This window comes from Myotis nattereri, assembly GCF_964212035.1.
Source record: "Myotis nattereri genome assembly, chromosome: Y".
NCBI lineage: Eukaryota > Metazoa > Chordata > Mammalia > Chiroptera > Vespertilionidae > Myotis > Myotis nattereri.
In genome coordinates this window covers 4,195,080-4,215,636 of record NC_138094.1, presented here as the reverse complement: position 1 = coordinate 4,215,636, position 20,557 = coordinate 4,195,080, and the positions used below count along the sequence as shown (strand labels likewise).

At 43.2% G+C, this 20,557-nt stretch overlaps 1 pseudogene across 1 annotated transcript in view; it reads left to right on the top strand.

The window, feature by feature from the left end:
* The window catches only part of LOC308512299 (lysine-specific demethylase 5D-like), a 91,014-nt pseudogene that overhangs the window by 22,153 nt on the left and 48,304 nt on the right, over window positions 1-20,557 (top strand). The window contains exons 7-9 of the transcript in view: window positions 11,817-11,975; window positions 12,798-12,916; window positions 13,011-13,168. The product of the transcript in view is annotated as a lysine-specific demethylase 5D-like (transcript). The remainder of the gene's footprint in view (window positions 1-11,816; window positions 11,976-12,797; window positions 12,917-13,010; window positions 13,169-20,557) is intronic.

Sequence of the window (20,557 nt, the reverse complement as noted above, 5' to 3'; positions counted from 1 at the left end):
TTCAATTTCTCATGTCCCATTTCCTCCCCTTAGCACATTCTGTAACATTCTGTAACCCTTCCATGCCGCAGTCCCTCACCCCAGCACAAGGGGGAGTTCCTTACCCAGTAAAGGGCATACGGTAGGAGATCCACCCAGTCCCTGCCAGTCGCTATGGTTAATTTGGTAAGGGTCTCTTTTAGAGTTCTGTTCATCCTTTCTACCTGCCCTGATCTCTGGGGCGTATAAGCACAATGTAATTTCCAATTTACCCCAATAGCCCTGGCTACTACCTGCATTACCTGTGAAATAAAGGCTGGTCCATTGTCAGATACTATCATAACAGGAAAACCATACCTGGGTAAGATGTCTTCCAGCAGCTTACCACGAAATGAAACTTTTGGTTAATACCTTTTGAATAATTACCTATTTCAAGTTAGCCAAATTTAATTAATTTGAAAACTTGACAACTATTTTACTGTCAAATTTAATAATCTAACAATAATTTTAATTTACATCCTTGTGAAGGCTCTGAGCATTCCTTGTTGTTAGGCTAGATTTAGACATAGGGTCTGTTAGACAAGCCTCCGTTTATCTGGATTCTGATTGCAGCTGGACCAAATCTCTTCCTGTTGTTTGGTTCCTCATCTGGGCTGGGCATGGGAAGCAAGAAGCAGCCATGGGGACAGGAAACCGTCCTCAGAAGGGGCGAGTGTTCAAGCCCCTGCACAATTGGGGGGGGGGGGGTGAGGATCTGTGCCCCACCTTTGTTGAAACCCAAGTTCTCTCCTACTGGCCCTCTGACTGTGCCTGTCTTAGGTCGCCCCTCCCTGAAGGGTCTTACCTGTCATTGACTACCAGCCATCCTCTGGGCCAAGTAGGGTGATGTGAGGTTCAGTTCTGTCTCCTTGTTAACCTATGTCCCTCTGGCCTCCATGCCCAGCAACTGTTTTTGGATCCCCTCACCTGCTGGCCCCAGCCTTGATCATGGGGAACCCAGGTTTCTTCTCCAGAGAGGGCCAAGCTTACACCATTGGAAAAGAGATAGATCCATGGTACCAGCTTTTCATGATCTCAGCTTGAAGGGAGAGCTCAGATAACAGCTGTAGACAATTGGAATCCTCTTGGCAAAAAAAGGACAAGAGAGGTCAATACGGAATGCTTAATTTCCATCCCAGGGGGCCTTCCACACAATGGAAGGGGATAAATCCTTTCATGTCCTTAAGTTGCTCCCAAACATTCAAAGAATTAATTTATGTTTGTTTGGGATAAAGCATCAAAAAATACTAATGAAACTTGTAGAATAATACCATGTAAGAATATCATGACAACTTAATTTTACCATACTTCACTTTAGAGATTGAATTACTGCTACCAGTCCCTTTTAAAGACTTTGACATAAGCTACTTAACTTTTGTTTAGGGAGGGAACATATAATCTTTAATTGTCCTTAGTTTAAGGAAAGCAGGGTTTTCTAGATTTAAGAAATTAGCGTAAAAATAATATTAGAGGTCTGGGAAGATGGCGGCGGTATAGGCAGACGCGTCCCAGGTTGTGTCCCGGAGCAAATGGAGTGAGCAGCTGAAACTAGTAACATCCACCCCGAATTGGCGAAATTGCTCAGCTGGTGAGATGGTTTGCAGCCGGGAAGAGCAGAACTCCCCTGGAAAGGTAAAAAAAAAAAACAGGGATTTGGGCAGGAAAGTTTGCCAGACCTCTGAACCCAGAGAGTCGAAGGGAGACCGCGTGGCAGACAGCCGCGTCCCTTGGGACAGGCACAGCCCCTGACAGGGGAAAGGAGAACCGCGGGATTCCTGGCGCCGCCAGGAGAATTGAGAGCTGGGTTCTGTGATCACAGAGGACTGAGCCTAAAGGGGGCAGCCTGAAGAGCTGACCAGACCATGCAGTCCTGGTAAGAGAAGAAGCTTACAGAAACCAAACCTTTCCCGTTTCCGCGGCCAGAGTTTGTTTGTTTGTTTGTTTGTTTGTTTGTTTGTTTGTTTTTACTGAATCCTGTTCATGGGACATTTCGGATACAGACACTCACTTGTGCTGAAGAGAGGGAGAGTGTGCAGAGGAGTGGAATCTGGGGAGAGACTGAGGAGAGAAGGGGGGCCGGGAGAGGTGGCAGCGAATTGAGTGCTGAGACACCCCCGAGCCCAGGTCTGGGGCAGACATTCTCTCCGGGGAGTGAGACTCCTCCCCTAAGCCCCCAGGCAAGGAGCACAGCCACACCCAGATTCCACCCTGTAGGAGATCAAAGATTAAAATAACCTGATCAGTCCCTGGGAGGTAACAGGGTCTGGCCTATAGAGGGATTTTCAATCCCAGCAACAACACAGCCCCGGTAACTAACTATTACGCAGCCAGCTCTGGGCAGTGAACCTCCACTGGACAGAGAGGCCCTATAGCCTCAGAGGCCAACCCCAGAACACTGCCACCCAGAGGCTGACCCACAAACTGACTCTTTGCTAAACACAAAATAAGGCAGTCTGGGAAACAAATGCAGCCTGCTTTAAAATAAGGACTGTGGTTTACAACACAGAGGAACAGTGTATCGCAGGGAAACTCAACACTCTCCTGAATACCTGGCAGGTCTAAGGCGAACCACACTGAAGAATAGAAGAACCGAAGGACCTTCACTACTGCAATTTTTTTTTTCTTTTTTCACCTTTTAACTACGAAACCAATTTTTTTTTATTTTTTTTATTTTTTTTTTCTTTTTTTTTTCTTTCTTCTTTTTTCCATCACCTGATTTTACCCTTTTAATTACTACCTTCTTATTTTTAACCAGGATTATTACTGCTACCATTTTACCAGTTTTTTTAAAGGGTCATTTTATTTTCTCTTTATTTTATTTTGGGATTAGTGTTCTCCATTCTATTTTCATCATTATATTATTGGTTGTTTCTAGTTTGCATTCATCTCCACGGAGGTGTTGCTGGAATTTGTTGGGATTAATGGCTGTTCTATAGGAGTATTCTCCTCATATAAAAAAGGTCTCCTCCCCTCTTCCACCTCATTCTCTCTTTTCGCTATTTTTTTTCTTTTCTTTTCTCACTTTTATTTTCCCCCCTCCTTTTTCCCAATTTCATTTTTGCACTCCTATTTTTGGTCCCTACGTTTCCTTTCATTTTTCTCTTTTATCTATTTCTCTTATCTCCTAATTCTCTTAATTCAGGTGGTCACCTTTATTTGGGGTTATTAATATCATGAATAAATTTTTGTATAGTGCCTGGTATGTGGTGCCTTGTTGTGTTGTATTTTGTGCCTTTAAATCAACGCAGCAGATCCAAGCAACAGCAACCTCCTGAGCACCAACACCCTCTGCTGAGGAACAGCAGCACTTCGTGAAACCTCACCCCACCAGCCAGAAGAGCAACCACAGCTGTGAACAGCACCCACCAGAGGGGCTGCTGCCAACTGAAGAGCAGCTGCTACCGCAACCGACCGAAGAGCAACCAAAGACCAAGGAGTCACTGCCACTAAGGGAGCAACCACTGAATGACTCAATGTCTAGATATGTCAGTGAGATCAAACATGGGTAGACAAAGAAACCCCAAAGGAAAGAGAAGGAGGACTCGCCAGAAAAGCAGCTAAGTAATACAGAGGCATGCAACATGACAGAAAAAGAATTCAGAATAAGGGTCCTAGAGTGCATAAACCGGATGGAGGAAAAAATCGACAACCTCTGCAAGAAGCTAGAAGAAAGAGATGAAAAAACCAACAACTTAAGTAAGACCCAAGAAGAAATGAAGAGTGATATAGCTGCAATGAAAAACTCCATTGAAAGTATCAACAGTAGACTAGGAGAAGCGGAGGACCGAATTAGTGAATTAAAAGACAAGGAAGCAAAACACACACAAACTGAACTGCAATTGGAGAAAAAAATTAAAAGACAGGAGGAGAGCCTAAGGGAGCTTTGGGACAACATGAAACGAAACAACATACGAATAATAGGGGTACCAGAACAGCAGAAGGATGAACAAGGATTAGAAAACCTATTAGAAGAAATAATATCAGAAAACTTCACTGAGGTGGGGAAGAAAAAAGTCACACAAGCCCAGAGAGTCCCAAACAAGGTGAACCTGAAAAGACCCACACCAAGACACATCATAATTACCATGGCAAACGTTCAGGACAAAGAGAGAATCTTACAGGCTGCAAGAGAGAGACGGAAAGTTACATACAAGGGATCTCCCATTAGATTGTCAAATGATTTCTCAACAGAACCACATCAGGCCAGAAAACAATGGACAGAAATTTACAAAGTGATGCAAAGCAAAGGACTGAATCCAAGAATACTCTATCCAGCAAGGATATCATTCAAACTTGAAGGGGAAATAAGAAGCTTCATAGACAAAAATAGGCTATGAAAAAAAAGGGAGTTTATCGCCACCAAGCCAGCAATGCAAGGAATGCTAAAGGGACTGGTATAAAAATAAGAAATAAAAAGCTCAGAAAGAAAACAGCCACACAAAAACAGAAATGGCTACAAACAAGTACCTTTCAATAATAACTTTAAACGTAAATGGACTAATTGCTCCAAACAGAAGACATCGAGTGGCTGAATGGATAAAAAAACATGACCCATACATCTGCTGTCTACAAGAAACCCACCTCATTAGAAGGGACTCACACAGACTGAAAGTGAAGGGATGGAAAAATATCTTTCAGGCAAATGGAAAGGAAAAGGAATCTGGGGTAGCAATACTTATATCGGACAAAATAGACCTCAAAGTGAAGGCCATAACAAGAGATAAGGTAGTCCACTTCATAATACTAAAGGAATCAATACAAGAAGATATATCTCTGGTAAACATATATGCACCCAATGCAGGAGCACCCAAATTCATAAAAAAACTCCTGGAAGATATCAAAGGAGAGATCGACAACAATACAATTATAGTAGGGGACTTTAATACACCACTGACAAAATTGGATAAGCCCTCTGGAAAAACAGTCAGCAAAGATACAGCAATCCTAAGTGAGTCACTAGATCAGATGGACTTAATAGACATCTTCAGAACACTTCACCCCAAAGCCAGGGAATATACATTCTATTCAAATGCTCATAAGACATATTCAAAAATAGACCATATATTGGGTCACAAGCAAAGTATCCACAAATTCAAGAAGATTGAAATCAAAAAAAGCATCTTCGCAGACCATGATGGCATAATATTAGAAATAAACTACAATAAAAACAACCCAAAATACTCAAACACCTGGAAGCTGAATAGCATGCTATTAAATATTGATTGGGTTACCAATGAAATCAAAGAGGAAATTCGAAATATCCTGGAAACTAATGACAATGAAAACACAACAATCCAAAACCTATGAGACACATGAAAGCAGTCCTGAGAGGGAAGTTTATAGCTCTACAGGCCTATCTCAAAAAACAAGAAAAAATGGTAGTAAATCAGCTATCTCTACAACTCAAAGAATTAGAAAGAGAGCAACAAGAAAAGCCCATAGTGAGCAGAAGGAAGGAGATAATAAAGATTAGAGCAGAAATAAATAACATAGAGACCAAAAAAACAATACAGAAAATCAATGAAACCAAGAGCTGGTTCTTTGAAAGGATAAACAAGACTGACAAACCTCTAGCCAGACTCACCAAGAAGCAAAGAGAGAGGACCCAAATAAACAAAATCAGAAACAATAAAGGCGAAATAACAACAGACCCCACAGAAACACAAATGATTGTTAAAAAATACTATGGACAGCTCTACTCCAACAAACTAGACAACCTGGAGGAAATGGACAAATTCCTAGAAAAATACAACATTCCAAAACTCAATCAGGAAGAATCTAAAAATCTCAACAGGCCAATAACTATGGAAGAAATTGAAGCAGTCATCAAAAAGCTTCCAGCAAACAAAATCCCAGGACCAGACGGCTTCACAGGGGAGTTTTACCAAACATTCAAGGAAGACCTAAAACCTATCCTCCTCAGATGACTACAAAAAATTCAAGAGGAAGGAACACTTCCAAGCTCATTCTATGAAGCCAGCATTACCCTAATACCAAAACAAGGTAAAGACAACACAATGAAAGAAAATTACAGGCCAATATCCCTCATGAACATAGATGCCAAAATCCTCAACAAAATCTTAGCAAATCGGATCCAGCAGTACATCAGAAAGATCATACACCATGACCAAGTAGGATTTATCCCAGGGATGCAAGGATGGTACAATATCCGCAAATCAATAAACGTGATACATCACATAAACAAATTGAAAGAAAAAAACCACATGGTCATATCAATTGATGTAGAAAAAGCATTTGACAAAATTCAACACCCATTTTTGATAAAAGCTCTCAGCAAGGTGGGAGTAGAAGGATCATACCTCAACATAATAAAAGCCATATATGACAGGCCCACAGCCAACATCATACTCAATGGACAAAAACTAACACCATTTCCCACAAGAACAGGAACAAGACAGGGATGCCCCCTCTCACCACTCCTGTTCAACATAGTACTGGAAGTGTTAGCCATTGCAATTCGGCAAGAAGAAGTAATAAAAGGCATCCAAATTGGAAAAGAGGAAGTAAAACTGTCCTTATTTGCAGACGACATGATATTATACATACAAAACCCTAGAGACTCCATCAAAAAGCTACTAGACTTAATACATGAATTTGGCAATGTAGCAGGATACAAAATTAACCCCAAGAAATCTGAGGCATTTCTATACACCAATAGTGAACTTTTAGAAAGAGAGATTATAAAAACAATCCCGTTTACCATCGCACCAAAAAAATTAATCTACCTAGGAATAAACTTAACTAAAGAGGTAAAAGACCTCTACTTAGAAAACTACAGGACGTTGAAAAAAGATATAGAGGAAGACATAAACAGATGGAAGAACATACCTTGTTCATGGACTGGTAGAAGCAACATCATTAAAATGTCCATACTACCCAAAGCAATCTATAAATTCAACGCACTTCCCATTAAAATACCAATGGCATCCTCAGAAATCTAGAACGAACTCTCCAAAAATTCATCTGGAATAAAAAAAGACCCCGAATAGCTACAGCAATCCTGAAAAAGACCAAAGTAGGTGGGATCTCAATACCAGATATCAAGTTGTATTACAAAGCTACTGTTCTCAAAACTGCCTGGTACTGGCACAAGAATAGGCATATAGATCAATGGAATAGAATAGAGAGCCCAGAAATCGGCCCGAACCAATATGCTCAATTAATATTTGACAAAGGAGGCAAGAACATACAATGGAGCCAAGATAGTCTCTTCAATAATTGGTGTTGGGAAAATTGGACAGATATATGCAAGAAAATGAAACTAGACCACCAACTTACACCATACACAAAAATAAACTCAAAATGGATAAAGGACTTAAATATACGACAGGATACCATAAAAATTCTAGAAGAATTCAAAGGCAACAAAATATAAGACATACGCCGAAGCAATTTCTTCACTGATACAGCTCCTAGGGCAATGGAAACTAAAGAGAGAATGAACAAATGGGACTACATCAAAATAAAAAGCTTCTGCACAGCAAAAGAAACCATCAACAAAAAAACGAGAAAACCCACTGTGTGGGAAAACATATTTGCCAATGTCATATCTGATAAGGGCCTAATCTCCAAAACTCATACAACTCAACAAAAGGAAGATAAACAATCCAATCAAAAAATGGGCAAAGGACCTAAGTAGACACCTTTCAAAAGAGGACATTCAGAAAGCCAAGAGACATATGAAAACATGCTCAAAGTGACTAATCATCCGAGAGATGCAAATCAAAACAACAATGAGGTACCATCTCACACCTGTCAGACTGGCTATCATCAACAAATCAACAAACGACAAGTGCGGGAGAGGATGTGGAGAAAAAGGAACACTTGTGCACTGCTGGTGGGAATGCAGACTGGTGCAGCCACTATGGAAGACAGTATGGAGTTTCCTTAAAAAACTGAAAATGGAACTCCCATTTGACCCTGTGATCCCACTTCTAGGAATATATCCCAAGAAAGCAGAAACACCAATCAGAAAGGATATATGCACCACTATGTTCATAGCAGCACAATTCACCATAGCTAAGATCTGGAAACAGCCTAAGTGCCCATCAGTAGATGAATGGATTAGAAAACTGTGGTACATCTACACGATGGAATACTATGCTGCTCTAAAAAGGAAGGAACTCTTACCATTTGCAACGTCATGGATGGAACTGGAGAGCCTTATGCTAAGTGAAATAAGCCAGTCAATGAAGGAAAAATACCACATCATCTCACTCATTCATGGATAATAGAGACCATTATAAACTTTTGAACAATAATAGATACAGAGGCAGAGCTGCCTCAGATTGTCAAACTGCAGCGGGAAGGCCGGGGAGGGTTGGGGGGCAGGAGGTATGGGGGTAAGAGATCAACTAAAGGACTTGTATGCATGCATATAAGCATAACCAGTGGACATAAGACATTGGTGAATAGAGGAGGCTAGGGGACTGTCTAGGGCGGGGGGATAAAATGGACACATATGTAATACCCTTTGTAATACTTTTAGCAAAATATTAAAAAAAAAAAAGATGTCGAAAATCAAAAAAAAAAAAAAATGATGGAACTTTAAAATGTCTTCAGGTTTTCTCACTGCCCAGAATATAGTCAAACACTGCTGCAGTTAAATATTTTACCCGTTGTTCTCCCTGCGTGATCTGCAATAATAATCTTCTTTGTGTTGATATTTACTGCTGTGTTGCTGACAATTACCTGAAAGAGAAGTTGGGTGCTTCGCTGGGCTAGAAAAAGTTTAGCTACATCAGAAAGCAGGTCTAATTAAGCAAGTTTATTCTATATCTATAAAAGCTAAGTTGACTCGCCCATGCATGATACATATAAAACTCTCGCTGGCACCAATCACAGTCGTGTGTTTCAATCTGTAACTGTTGATCGTGAATTTGATTGACACTTCTATTATAGATAAATGGAGAATAGTGATATTAAAATCGTTCTTCTAATTAATTTCCTTTCAATGTGCACAAATTTGTGCACCGGACCACTAGTATGTAAATGTTTAGCTCTGGAAATCTCTTTAGATATTAATTATTCTCATTTTCTGATTGAGATCATTGGGATCCAGAGAGGGAAAGAGACTTTCCCAAGGTCACACAGGAGGGGATTACTGAGCAGATCCTGAAATCTGAGTCTCTGGACTTTCAATGGAATCTTGTTCCCTCTGCAGTAGCCCACTCACTCCTTTTCCTTTTCCGACCAACCGTCTGGCCTGACCAACTGCCCATCCCTCCCAGCAAGACTCAGGACAAGTTTTATAGAGAGGTAACTGATTGGGGTGGGGAGTGGGAGAAGAAGGGAGAGTTTAACCCCACAATGTTTTCATACTTGAGATCTGAAAACATGATTTCCCCAGCAAAGAAGCTTAGCATTAAGCAGAAAATCGGCTTGGAAGGATGTGATATCATTTATAACAGTACATTAAATTCAAGCTGAGAACCTGATATATTTTAGGAACATTCAGCACACTCTAGACTAAAAAACATTTTACAATATTAAAAAAATAATAATAATAGTATTAAATAAATCCGTGAGGCAAGCACACTTCCTGCCCCATCCACATTTCTGTAGTAAAACTCTGCATTAAAGCTCCACCCCTGAAATTCCATCCTGCCTCAGAGAGCAGACATTCCCTTTTTGCTAAATCAGAGGGAGGGGCCTTTTGCTGTTTCAAGATGGCAGCCCCCAGGGGCACGGCAAGCCATGTGGCTGACATGGTGGCTGCCAAGTCATGCAGCCCAAAATGGTGGCTGTCTACACTGTTTTGTTTTTGACCAAGCAAACCAAAATCCCTAAAAGATAGATGGCCAACATTATATTGCAGACAAACTGAAATCTCATTAGCTGTTTATACCTTTTATAATTATCTTAAAGAATATCAATTCAATTTAAACTGGTTTTTGTATTAAAAATTTTCAGTTGAGGTCATAAAATTAATCCTCTTTTTTAATCAGACCAATAAGCAAAGGCATTCAGCTACCACAACTACACAATTTTTCCCAATTCAATCTGAATCTTAAACTTTTAGTTGGCAAGTCAAATATTCGGCATTTCTCAATCAGTAACATTTTTAAGAATAAACTTCAAAAATGCAAGACATAATCAACCAACAGATTCAGTTCTGTCCTCTAGCAATATTTCAGCATTATTTCACTTCAAAATACCTAGACATAAGTTTTTATCATTTGAATTCAGTAAGCTCCAAGGTCTCAAGTTTCCAGCAGCTCTGGAAAACCACACCTGATGCTGGCAAGGCAGGCCTGGCCCAGCCCTTGATTTTAAAACAACCATAATGCTTAAAGGAGTAGTTTGCATGTCCCATAATGTCCGTCCAGTAAGTCCACAGAATAAAACAGAAAAAACACAAACACAGACAACCAAAGGGCCCCAAAGTACCGTCTTCCAACTCCATGGAGGCAAACCCGAAAGCTAGACAATGGCCGTACGCCAACCGGCGGGAACGACCCTCCTTGTCTCAAAACCTTGAGGGAAATACACATCCGTCCTGAAGAGCGGAACTTCTTCCAACTCTCCCCACCCATAGTACTTCAGCAGTGCATCCACCTAGACCGCTTCGGGCACTACAGAATTTCAGAAGTGAGCTCACACAGGACAGAACATATAACACTCAGAACAGAATACACAACACACAGACACCTACCGTGGCCAGTCAGACTCTCTGGATCGGGGGTCCCTCAAGGATCTTGGGGTCCCGGGTGAGCCCCCAAATGCTATGCCCAGATTTTAGGATCCCCAAAAGACCACCAGGGAGCCAGTCGAGTCTGATGCAAAAGCAAAAAGAGTCTTTATTTGAGCTATCTCGAGCTCTCTGTCCACCACACTTGCCAACACAGTGGCAGAGTGCAGAGAGAGAGAGCCCTGTGGGAAGAGGGGTGTTATAGGGAAGTTGGAGTAAGGGGAGGAGAGAGGACTGTGAGCCCTGCTGATTGGCCAGGTGCAAGTCGGGGTCTTGTTACACAGGATGTGGTTGTGTCTATGGCGTGCACTTCCCTTGATTGTCATTGGTTAGTTTAAAGAAATCCTAGGTGTGGCTAGCACAGGCTTGGGTTTCTGGGAAGAAGCTCCTTGCTGAGCACATGGCCAAAATGGAGGATCTGGAGTAAGCTGGAGGGCGTAGCCCTCACCCTTTCAACACAAAAAATAACATTAGTTCTGCTTGTTTTTCTACTTCTCAACAAGCAATATCTCAATATATATCCTCTATTGGTTTTTTTTTAAAAGTTGTATTTGTGATATTCATTCATGTTGTATGAGTTCTCATTGTGTTTCATTAAAGTTTATTGAATACTACTTGACAGTTTCATAATCTGTTTTACTCTTCATGGATTTATTTTTGGTAGTTTACAGTTTGGGGCTACTATGAATGCTATTAATACAGTATATGACTCTAGTTAAGCTATGTAGGCATTTCTGTCATGTATACATACATAGAATTGGAACTGGATGTGACCTAGATTATATAAGTATATGCAAACATAGTGCATTTGTAAATTCTCGCAGTCTATACAAATTGTTAACCATATGTAATTCGCTGAATTATTAATGCTAGTTTATACCTTTATGATTTGTGTTTATACCATTGACCCTTGTCTAGAAAGTCTATTTTGTTATTCCTGAAGCATCTTAATCATGGTTCATATTTAACATGTTATATTATTTAGAAATTCTTTATGTTTTGTCGTATTTGCCATCAGATAGAGAACTCATGGATGAAGTCAAGAATAAAACATTGCATATTTATTTTCATTTTATTTTTCTGGTAGATTGACTCACATGTTTGCCAGATGTGTTCCTAAGAGGATGAAGATGATAAATTTCTTTTCTGTGATGGCTGTTATGACAATTATCACATCTTCTTCCTATTGCCATCTCTTCCTGAAATTCCCAGAGGGATTTGGAGGTGTCCAACATGTGTCATGGCGGTAAGGCCTATTCAACATAGATGTTTTAAATTTAGTTTTTGGTAATTTTTAAATGCAGCCTCCTAGTTAAGTTAATACTTCTGTTAGCTATTAATTAGCTGTCAGTTGAGATAAACCAATGAATTATATGCATATATGCATAACCTCTGGACACAGACAATGGGGTAGGGAGGGCCTGGGGTGGAATAGGAGTGAGCTGGAAGAAGTTAATGGGGGGAGAGGGATGAAGGAGACATGTATAACATTTTCAACAATAAAGATTTTAAAAAATTACCTGTCAGTAACATGATAAGCAAGAATGGTTTGACAGACTAGCTGTTTGATGGTGGAGACTTAAGAAAGAGAATAAGGCCCTGGCCAGTTTGGCTCAGTGGATGGAGTGTCGGCCTGTGGACTGAGGGGTCCCGGGTTCGATTCCAGTTGGGGGCATGTACCTTGGTTGCGGGCATATCCCCAGGAGGGGATGTGCAGGAGGTGGCTGATCAATGTTTCTCTCTCATCGATGTTTAAAACTCTCTGTCCCTCTCCCTTCCTCTCTGTGAAAAATCAATAAAATATATTTTTTAAAAAAAGAGAGAACAAGGACTAGAATTTATAGATCCGTAGATCCTTAATTAAGAAAAGGAGAACTATAGTCCACATTATACAAATAATGGGGTAGGGGGCTGGGTAGGAATCTGTTTTTGTGGTTATTAAGAAACTTACCTTACCTGGAAAGAAGAACAACAACAACAAAAAATGGAGATACAGCATGAGATATAAGCTGTACTTTTGGATTCTATGTTTTTTGTTTCTCTGTTGCTGAACTAGTTTCTATTTTAGGAGTGTGAAAAGCCCCCTGAAGCCTTTGGCTTTGAGCAGGCTACTCAGGAGTACACTTTGCAGAGCTTTAGTGAGATGGCTGATTCCTCAAGGCAAACTACTTCAACATGCCTGCACATGTATGCGATTATGGGATGGGAAGAGGTTGATGTCTGTCATGGAGATGAGCTGAAGTATAGTGGGTATGATTGTTTTCTACATCTATTATTACAGATGTTACGTACAGAACTTGTGGAAAAGGAATTCTGGAGGTTGCTAAGCAGCGTTGAGAAAGATGTTATGGTTGAATATGGAGCAGACATTCATTCCAAAGAATTTGGAAAGGTTTTCCTGTCAGCAGTAGCAAAGGAAACCTGTCCCCTGAGGATGAGGTAATATGATTGATAATACATATTAAGAATAAGTCTAGGAAAGTCATTTTTGCAATTTGAAAGCCTCTGTCCTCATAAGTCCTTCCTCTTAGTGCTATTTTTACATATTAAATCTTAAAGTAAGATTTAATGCCATTGATGTTCTGTCAGCAACCCATAATTTTGGATAATCACAATAACCACCACTTTTCCCTCCTTGCATTCCTGATGTCGATAGACACAAGCACATTATGATGACTTGGAATTTTCAGTTAGGTTCCACAGTGATCCTTCAGCTTTCCTTAAATTTAAGTGTTAGAAGATTACCACATTCTGGTTATCTGCATTATAGAGATAAACAAGTGCTATGACCAAATTAGTTATTTTTGTACTTTGAAAGCACTAGGAAGGTATATTCATTGCTAAATACCCATTTGCATACATCTTGTGGTATAGATGGAGCAATACAGAAACCACTTATTTCATCCTTTAATACAGGTAATCTCTTTTATAGACAAAGACCCATTTAGATTACCCATTAGTTACAGTCCCAAGTTGTAACATTAATATTTCTGCCCATATGGAGAGCCAAACAATTTGATGGATGAAGCAACCTTATTTGGGGATAAGAAATAGTCTACAGCCATACCACCCTGAATGTATCCGATCTTGTCTGATCTCAGAAGCTAAACAGAGTCGGGCCTGGTTAGTACTTGGATGGGAGAAATAAATAAAAATAACCCATTTCAGAAAAACCAAGATGGCGGCATAGGTAAACACCAGAAATTGCTTCCTCACCCAACCACTTTAAAAAAACAACTAAAAGACAAAATGGACATCATCCAGAACCACAGGAAGGCTGGCCAAGTGGAAATTCTACAACTAGAAGGAAAGAGAAAAAACACACTGAGACTCAGAGGAGGTGCGGAAGTAAAGTGCAGAGGTACGGAGGCAGAGGCATGTGCGGAAAGAGCTGGCTACGGAGGACACCAGTGTCTTTTTCAATCAGAAGGGAGTCACACGCTCCTGATGGCTCTGAACTCCAGTTCCGGGCAAGTCTCTGGGGACCCAGACTCATATGGGTAGAAACTGGACTGTCTGTATCGGGCAGAACTCAAGAGGGGCTTTCTCTCAGAGGCGCTTGCAGCAATTACCACAGAACAGTGAGACCCGGGGCCTCTTAGGGCAGGACTGAGGATCAGCCATAGCTGTTTGCTCTGCACTGTTGATTTCCTGAGACCCCGCCCCACCCAAGCTGTGCACAGAGGCTTTTGCATATGAATGGCCTGGTCCTTTGCAATCTAAAATTACCTAATTAACTGCAGCTGGGTTAGAGAGACCCAGAACATGCAAAAGAAGGCCCAAGGCCCCACAGAAGCTTGGATTGCTTCACAGCTGGGCCTCATCTGGGTACCTCCAAATCCCAAAGAAGAGGAATCTGCAGATCTCTCCATAGCTCCTGCTGGATAGCCTCAGGAGGAGGCTAAATTAGCACCTCCTTAGAGATCCAAGAGCCAGTGTACCCATCCAGATTACAACTTCTCAGATCCATAAGGGGCACACTCAGTGGGAAAATTCAGTGAGCAAAAAAGTCCCATTGAAGCAAGTCTTGCCCCAGAAGGGTGTCTCTAGCACAGAAGTTCTCCCACCATAACCACAGCTGATTCTCACAGCTAATTGGCCTGGAGGTCAATTCCTCCCAGTGATATCTACAAAAATCAAGAGTTAATTACAACAAGACTGTGCATAAGCCCACAAAAGGGTGCACCAAGAGTGTCCACCTCAGGTAATTGGGGAGGCTGAGCCACTGGGCCCTATAGTGCACTTAGCACACAAAGCCACTCTACCAACACAGGGAAGCAGCCAAAATGCAGAGACAAAGAAACGGGTCAGAAATGAAAGAAATAGAGGAAAGCAAACTACTGGGTATTGCGTTCAAAACCACGGTTATAAGGTTTTTCAAGAATTTTCTAGAAACCGCTGATAAGTTTAGTGAGACCCTTGAGGATATTAAAAAGGACCAACTAGAAATTAAGCATACACTGACTGAAATAAAGAATATTATACAGAGACCCAACAGCAGACTAGAGGATCCCAAGAATCAAGTCAAAGATTTGAAATTCAAAGAAGCAAAAGATGCCCAACTGGAAAAACAAAAAGGAAACAGAATCCAAAAATATGAAGATAGTGTAAGGAGCCTCTAGGACAACTTCAAGCATACCAACATCCGAATTATAGGGGTGCCAGAAGAAGAGAGAGAGCAAGATATTGAAAACCTATTTGAAGAAAAAATGACAGAAAACTTCCCCTACCTGGTAAAAGAAATAGACTTACAAGTCAAGGAAGCACAGAGAACCCCAAACAAAAGGAATCCAAAGAGGACCACACCAACACACATCATAATTAAAATGCCAAGAGCAGCCAAAACCGGTTTGGCTCAGTGGATAGAGCATCGGCCTGCGGACTGAAGGGTCCCAGGTTCGATTCCGGTCAAGGGCATGTACCTGGGTTGCGGGCACATCCCCAGTAGGAGATGTGCTGGAGGCAGCTGATCGATGTTTCTCTCTCATCGATGTTTCTAGCTTTCTATCTCTCTCCCTTCCGCTCTGTGGAAAATCAATAAAATATATAAAAAAAATAAATTAATTAAAATAAAATAAAATAAAATGCCAAGAGCAAAAGACAAAGAGAGAATCTTAAAAGCAGCAAGAGAAAAACAGTTAGTTACCTACAAGGGAGTACCCATATGACTGTCGGCTGATTTCTCAACAGAAACTTTGCAGTCCAGAAGGGAGTGGCAAGCAATATTCAAAATGATGAATAGCAAGAACCTACAACCAAGATTACTTTATCCAGCAAAGCTATCATTCAGAATTGAAGGTCAGATAAAGAGCTTCACAGATAAGAAAAAGCTAAAGGAGTTCATCACCACCAAACCAGTATTATATGAAATTCTGAAAGGTATCCTTTAAGAAGATAGATAAATTGATGAATAGAATAAACTGATGAATATAAAAGAATCAGGGACATAGAAAGGGAATGGACTGACAATTCTCAGTGGAGAAGGGGTGTGGGGGTGCGGGAAGAGACTGTACAAAAATTATACACCTATGGAAGAGGAAAGTGGCAGGGATAAGGGCAGAAAGTGGGGTGGGAACTTGGTGGAGGGGAGCTATGGGGGAAAAAAGAGGAACAACTGTAATAATCTGAACAATAAAGATCTAATTTAAAAAAAAATAACCCATTTCATATATTGTTGAGGAATTATTCCTTTTATAATTTTTGTTTAACCATCTTGGCCAGAGCCAAAAGAATTAGCTGTTGACTTTGTATATAGATTGACCTAAATGTATGCTTTATGGAGACAGTTGGTCCAGATAGTAAAAGTGGTGACTTAAGAAGATAGAAATTTTCACTTTTTAGGTATACATACTATCTTACTATATATCCTATCTAATAAAAGAGTAATATGCAAATTAACCATCACTCTGTCATTCCATCACAAAGATGGCAACGACCATGGAGCTGGAGTGAGCAGGAGGCTTGGGTTGCCCTGGCAATGGAGGAAGCCAAGCTTCCTGCCTGCCCTGGCAGGCACTGGGCTCCACTCAATGCTACAAAATTTCAATTATAGAAAATAAATAAATCCCAGGAAAAAAAGGACAGGCTGGAGCTTGGGTTGCCAGAGGGTGTGGCCTGAATATGGCCCTCAGCCCCTCACCCAGGCTGGCAGGCACCCCAGTAGGGACCTCCACTCTGAAGGGGGTATAGCCAGCCATCAGCCCCTCACCCAAGATGGTCACACCCCCATGGGGTGAGGGTCCCCACTAGGGGGCTTGACCAGCTTGCAAACAGCCATCAGCCCCTCATCCAGTCTAGCCAGGCATTCCAGCGGGACCCCCACACTGACCCGGGACACCCTTCAGGGCAAACCAGCCAGTCCCCACCCATGCACCAGGCCGCTATCCTCTATAAAAACGAGTAATATGCAAATTGACCCTAACAGCAAAATGACTGGTCACTATGACACACACCCAGCGGGCAGACACTCAATTGTGTAGCTTCCCCGTGGTGGTCAGTTCACTCCCACAGGGTGAGCTCCACTCAGCCGCAAGCCAGGCTGCCAGCTGCCAGCACAGCAGTGGTGGCAGGAGCTTCTCCTGCTTCCTCAGCAGTAGTGCTAAGCATGTCCAACTGCAGCTTAGGCCTGCTCCCCACTGACAAGTGGACACCCCCCGAGAACTCCCAGGCTGCCAGAGGCATGCCTCACTGCCAGCTTAAGCCTGTTCCCTAGGGAGTGCGCCTAAGACAGCAAGTGGACATCCCCTGAGGGATCCCAGACAGCGAGAGAGCACAGGCCAGGCTGAGGGAACCGGTGAGTGAACAAATTTTTGTGCACTGGGCCTCTAGTATGTGTATAAAAGCACTTGTAGAGTCTGTTTATACAAAAAAATAGGTTGCTCAGGTTTTGTTTTTTTGTTTGTTAATACGGAGGATAATGTTTCCACAGATCCTTAGAGTGGAAGAGAGACAGGGAGAGGAAGAGAGAGATTTGTTGGCTGTCTTCCACACCCACCCTGAGTCTGCAACTCAGGTAGGCACCTTTGACCAGGAATGGAACATGACCCTTTGGTGCTTGGGCTGATGTTCCAACCACTGTGGAACACTGGCTAGGTCTCAGTTTTGTTTTTTAATAGAAGTATGTCTGTATATAAAAGCCTAATATGCAAATTTCCCCTGCAGGCGTTCGACCAGGAGACCCATTGCTCATTATGATGTACACTGACCACCACGGGGTGGCAGAGAATGAAGGAAGGCCCTGGTCAGTAGCCGGGAAAGGTGGCCCTGGCTCACAGCCAGAAAGCCCTGATCAATCCTGATCACTGGCCAGGCATAGGAACCTTATCTGTGCATGAATTTCTTGTACCAGGCCTCTAGTCCTATATAATAAAAGCCCAGTGACCAAATGGCAGAACAACTAGAACAATGGTCGACCAGTTGTTATGACATGCACTGACCTCCATGGGGCAGACACTCAATGCAGGAGCTGCCTCCTGGTGGAAAGTGTTCTCCCACAGGAGGAGCAGCTGCTCAGAGGGTAAGTCCACAGCCGCTTGGCTGGGATGAGTAGTGTTCCCGCAGAGAGCCAGTCCCCATAGGCTACACCCCCCCCCACCAGTGCATGAATACGTGCACAGGGCCTCTAGTTATGTATAAAGTACATAACTAGAGGCCCCATGCACAGTTTCATGAACCAGTGGGGTCCCTTGGCCTGGCCAGCAATTGGGGGCTGACTGGCTGGGGAGAAACTGTGGGAGGTTGGGCTGTCAGGGAATGATTGCAGGAGATTGGCCGGCCAGGATGGGATCGTGGGAGGGCTCCAGAGGGTGCCCGACCCATCTCATCCAGTCCCAGTCGAGGCCAGAGTGGGACCCCAGGACCCCGGGAGAGTTTTAGGGCATGTCTGGCTCATCTTGCTCAGTCCTGATAAGCCAGAACCCAGCAGCAAGTTAACCTACTGGTTGGAGTGTCTACCCCCTGCTGGCCAATATGTGTCATAGTGACTGGTGGAATGGTCAAACAAACTGTCAAAAGAACTGTCAGACACTTAGCATATTATGCTTTTATTATATAGGATTGTGGAAATTTGAAAATATAAATGAAGAAAAGGTAAGAAAACAATCATGGCCATCCCTATTAACACTTTGGTGTACTTTGAATTGCTTTTTGGAAATTAAAAGAAATTAGTCATGGGATTTTGAACCATAAAAGAATCACATGTGATCCCCTTATTAGTTATAAAACATAATGTAAACTATCTTTGAGCCACATTTGAACCTAAGACAGAGATAGAAACATCGATGAGAGGGAAACAACAACATTGACTGGCTGTCTCCTGCACGTCCCCTGCTGGGGATTGAGCCCACAATCCGGACATGTGCCCTGACCAGAATTGAATGGCACTTAGTGCATGGTTCAATGTTCAACCACTGAGATGCACTGGCCACCTGCTTACACCTTTAATTTGTCAGGTTTTTTCCTTTTATGTAATCTTACATGATATAATACAGTGTAATCTACACTAATAAAAGAGAAAAATGGTAATTGGCGTACAGCGATACCATTTTCAATGGCTAATCAGGGCTGTATGCAAATTCACTGCCAACTAAGATTGGCAGTTAACCGCCAACAAGATGGCGGTTAATTCGCATATGTAGGCACAATGCAGGGAGGCGAAAGGGAAAGCAGGAAGAAGCCCCCTGCCACTGACAGTGATCTGAAACCCAGGGGGGAGCTAAGATCTGGGGAGCAGGGCAAAGGCATCCCTGGGGCCGCCTTTGCCCTGCCCCCCAGCCATGATCGGAGAATCAGGCGCCTTTGCCACCCTGGCCAGTGATAGCAGGAAGTAGGGGTAGAGCCAGCAATGGGAACTATGCAAGGTCGAAGCTGGCAGTCTCGGGAGCTAGGGGTCCCTTGCCTGGGCCTAAAGCGGAGCCCACGATCGCGGCGCCCCCCGCTGCCACTGCAGGTCCCCGCTGCCTGGGCCAGACGCCTAGGCCAGAGGCGTTAGGCCTGGGCAGGGGCGGAGCCTGCAACTGCGGGGAGCTGGGGGTCCCCTGCCCAGGCCTGACACCTCTGCCGGAGGCCTCAGGCCTGGTCAAGGGGCCGATCCGGTGATTGGTGACCGCAGGGTGATGAGGGTCAACTCCTCTGGCCGAGGCATCAGGCCTGGGTGGGGGGCGGAGCCGGGGATTGGGGGGATATGATGGTCCCCTTGCCCAGGCCTGAAGCCTGGGTCAGAGGCGTCAGGCTTGGGCAGGGGGTGGAGCACGCGATCAGAGGGAGATAGGGGTCCCCTGCCCAGGCATGATTCCTGGGCCAGAGGCCTCAGGCCTGGGCGGGGGCCAGAGCCAGTGATCGGGGGGAGATGGGGGTCTCCTGTCCAAGCCTGACACCTCTGGCGGAGGCGTCAGGCCTGGGCAAGGGGCCGATCCTGCGATTGGAGGGTGATGGGGGTCAACGCCTGAGGGCTCCCAGTATGTGAGAGGGAGCAGGTTGGGCTGAGGGACACTCCCCCACACACACACCCAGTGCACGAATTTCGTGCACCAGGCCCCTAGTCCTATTAATAAAAGCCTAATAATGCAAATTGTTTTACTGTGAGTTTGACCACTTGCTGACGTGCACTGACCACCAGGGGGTTGTGCAGAACATGGCAGGTGTTGGCGACGCATCACTGCCAATGGACAGCAGTAGAGGCATTGCCAGCCCTGAGGAGAGTGGGACCACAGCAGGATGGTAGAGCAGGTGATCAGATGGCACCAGGGCAAGTCAGAGGCGCAATTACCCTGCCAATTGTCTTGCAGATGATGACCGGTAACATGGGCAGGGGGCAGGGCTTCCACCCGA